At 38.0% G+C, this 4,261-nt stretch overlaps 1 pseudogene; it reads right to left on the reverse strand.

Annotated features, from left to right (window-relative positions):
• Positions 1-935: 935 nt before the first annotated feature.
• LOC116858751 lies at positions 936-1,968 on the reverse strand (annotated as a pseudogene).
• Positions 1,969-4,261: the final 2,293 nt, after the last annotated feature.

A 4,261-nucleotide genomic window follows, 5' to 3' on the forward strand; every position in this document is an offset into this window, starting at 1 on the left:
AAAGAGAAATAAAGACTTTCTTAGACAAACAAAAACTGAAGGAATTTGTTGCCACTAGACCTGCCTTGTAAGAAATGTTAAATGAAGTGGTTTTTTAAAAATTTTTATTTATTTATTTATTTGAGAGTGAGAGAGAGTCTGAGAGGGTAGAAGTTCAGAGGGAGAAGCAGACTCCCCCTGGAGCTGGAAGCCTGATACAGGACTCAATCCTGGTACTCCAGGATCATGACCTGAGCTGAAGGCAGTCGCTTAACCAAGTGAGTCACCCAGGCACCCCAAAAGAAGTTTTTTAGAGTGAAGGAAAGTAATGTAGGTCAGAAATTCAGATCTATATAAAATAAGCAAGAACATCAAAAGAGGAATAAGTGAAAATAAAATAAAATATTCAGATGTTGACTTCTGCCAGTATGGATGGTCTGAGATGATACTCCTTCTAGAGATATGTCATAAAGTATAAATGAAAAAGAAATACATGTATATGTGAAAGTAAAATCATTCTACAGAAATAAAGGATTGGGGTTTTTTTTGATAGGATGTTTACCTATGGCTTTCCATCAGACTGAATATAAAAATGGGAAGAAGTTTTAAATGTCTCTCAATAGTTAAATTTCCACTAATATGTAAATAATCAAAAAGCATCATGATACCTGAAATAGATAGAAAAAGGCATCAGGGACCTGCTTCCTTAACATGTATCTTGGATTTTTTATTTTGTTTTGTTGTTGTTTTCCTGGGTATAGTATACTTTACTGATGGTACATAACAAGGTAGGGCTCCCCCAAATTATCCCTTTTGCAGGGGGTCTGGGATGGAAACTGTGTAGAGGTTGGGAGATTCTCAGTGTGTTGGGGGATGGATTGGGGTGGGGTCTCCCCAGGAGCTGAAGGTCTCTCTCTTCCTCTTGCTCTCACTGGACTTTTTGGTCCAGAGGGCTCTTACTCCTTGGAGGCAATGTGGACCATAAGGTCAAATTCACTGTCATACCAGGAAATGAGCTTAACAAAGTGGCCATTGAGGGCATTGCCAGCCCCCGTATCAAAGGTAGAAGAGTGGGTATCATTGCTAAAGTCGCAGGAGACAACCTAGCCCTCAGTGTACCGCAGGATGCCCTTAAGGGGGGCCCCTGATATCTGCTTCAGAACACTCTTAATGTCATGTATTTGGCAGCTTTCGCTAGGCAGCAGATCAGATCCATGACTGACATGCTGAGAGTGGGAACACAGAAGGCCATGCCAGTGAGCTCCCCATTCAGCCCAAGGATGACCTTGTCTACAGCCTTGGTGACAACAGAAGAAGAAGGAATGATGTTTTGGGCAGCACGCCACAGCTTCCCAGAGGAGCCATCCACAGTGTTCTAGGCAGCAGTGATGGTGTGGACTGTTGTAATGAGTCCCTTCATGATGCCAAAGTTGTCATGGATAATCTTGGCCAGAGGGGCCAAGCAACTGGTGGTGCAGGAGGCATTGCTGACAATCTTGAGGGAGTTGTTGTACTTCTCATGATCCACACTGATCACAAATATGGGGTCATTAGCAGAAGGCACAGAGATGATGACCCCCTTGACCCCACTCTTCAAGTGAGCCCCAGCCTTCTCCATGGTGGTGAAGACCCTAGTGGACTCTGAAACATACTCAGCACCAGCATTACCCCATTTGATGTTGGTAGGATCTCACTCCTAGAAGATGGAGATGGCTATCAGTTGATATCCAGTTTCCCATTCTCAGCCTTAACTATTCTGTTGAATTTGCCATAGATGGACTCACACTGGAACATGCAGACCATGTAGTTGAAGTCAACGAATAGGTCATTGATGGTGACAATATCCACTTTGCCAGAGTTAAAAACAGCCCTGGTGACCAGGTGCCCAGTATGGCCAAATCCATTTACTCTGACTTTCACCATCGTGTCTTGGGGACACAGCTGAGATGGCACCAGAAGATGCATCTGTCTGTCAAATGGGGAGGAGCAGAGAGCCCAATTTTGTTGATTAGTGTTATACTCAGTGGTGTGCAGGTTAGTATTTAACAACCCTCTTCTGTGGGTCAGTATGAGCTGTTCCCTCACACTTTTCCCCCTTTAAGACAAAGGTGTTCACCTTTCATTTTTATCATTTTGCCTATTATTACTGACAAAGCCAAAGTTTTTCTAGCAACATTTTCACCAAGAAAATTTGCAGCTTTGATGAACCCCTTACCAAGTGTAAATAAATTAGAAATTAGAAAGTAAGTCAATGATGTTACACTACTCAAACAGTAGTTAAGTCCCTGGGATTTTAGACACTCAGACTGAAATCTGATCAACTCTTAGATGACGTGATTTTGAGCTTGCCAAGTAACCTCTGTAAACAATTTTTCTACATCTCTAAATTGAATATAATACGAAGCCAGCCTTACTGTTGCATAAAAATTAAACTAAATAATCCATGTAACAAATATCCAGTAATAACTATATATGCATACCACACAGACCAAAAAAATCAAATTCCATCTGCTACTCTTATTCTTTGAGAAGAACAAGAGTATTTACAGTTATAAACTTCCAAACTCACAGTCTCTCCCATGTAAAAATGAATTCCCTTTCCTGAGTTATTTATAGTAGCACTTCAAATTTATTTTCAAAAATGAACAAGTACATTTAATTTAAAATTAATAAGGCCATTATTGTGTATTCATTAAAATTTCATGTGATTATTGGAAGCATTTATAAGGTATGCAGTGGACTCATTATATAGAGAGACGGTAATGAAGCCTTAATAAATGGAATTTGAAATAATCATTTATAAAAAGATATTATTGAATTTGAGACCTCTTATTTTAAAATCTATCTGTCGTATCTATTTACTAGAGGCAAAGTAAGAAATTATGTGTTTTGTGAATATTTAAACAAATAGAATTAATTTTAGGAACAGATGACATAGGGTGAGTCTTCCAGTGAAAGATACTCTGTTGCCTGCTAGAAAACCGTAATGCAATCAGGAGATTCTTCTGACTTTCTTCTCTGCATCTTCTCCTTTTTCCGTAATCAGAGTCATTACTTAATGATGGCAACAGAGCCTCCCCTTTCTTCTTGTAAACACTGACAATAAATGGCAGGCTTGTTCATGGGTTGTCACAAAGGTCAGTGTGTAATTGGCATCGCTAGTAATACCTGTGTGATTTCATTTCATCTGCAGATAATTTCTCTGGTTTTCTTTTTCTTCCCTCGTGATTTTGCAAGGGAGATGGAAATATTTAATTCTACGTCTATAAAACATCTGGTCACTTGAATAGCTAAATCATAAATTTCAAGAAGACATCATGACTATTTTATTTACATTTTTTCCCCAGCTGTTAGCTGGAATATAAATAACTAGGGTAGATTTAAGACAGTTTTCTCAAGGGAAGGAAGGAAGGAAGGAAAGAAGGAAGGAAGGAAGGGAGGAAATACTGCAAAAATGTCTTTAGAAATTACTAGAATTGTTCAGAGCAGTGTTTTCTGATCTCACATGTGAGTTCCTTTAATTTGTCTTCATAGTACTTGTTATAGTTTGAAAATACATGTATATATGTATTTAACCAATTTAATTAATTAATGACTGCCTCCCCCACTAGATTATTCTACTTACAGCAATACTCCCAACTTATAGGATAGGACCAAACATATAGTAGGCACTCAGTAAACACTGATCAAGAAATAAATGCTTCCTGTCTTGGTAGCTCTGTAAATTAGTAGACACCAAAACTCTATTTAAAGATTCTATGTCCCACTTTATATGACAAGGAAACTCTCTAATAACAGAGCAAGTCTATTTGATAATATTTATTACATGATGGCATATGCCCCAAGATGTTCAGTTGGCCTTTACACATGGGAAATCTTTAGAGACGAAGTTTCATCTCATTTTCTCCAAATAACCATGATGTGCAGACCAGCATTTGCATCCCCAAACACTTATAAAATATGTAATATATATTCTAAAATATATAACATATTATAAATTATATTTTAAATGATCTACTTCTCTCCAGACAAATGAGTTCCAGTTATTGGTCCAACTGTTTAATCTTACTTTTGAAGGTGGGACTAGTAAAATTACAAAAACAAACAAACATGTATCTTGTCAGTTCTCTGTGAGTACCAAGTTGTCTGTGATTTGTGGTCCATATTAAGCTAAAATATATTCAATATATAGCCCTATATACTATCAAGGTAACCTTTGGGTCTCTTTTTTCCCTCCAAGGGAAAATACTCTAGAAAACTCCTGATTCATGAGCTAATAGGC

The sequence above is a fragment of the Lontra canadensis genome, unplaced genomic scaffold (genome assembly GCF_010015895.1).
Source record: "Lontra canadensis isolate GAN:19392208 unplaced genomic scaffold, GSC_riverotter_1.0 scaffold4, whole genome shotgun sequence".
Classification (NCBI taxonomy): domain Eukaryota; kingdom Metazoa; phylum Chordata; class Mammalia; order Carnivora; family Mustelidae; genus Lontra; species Lontra canadensis.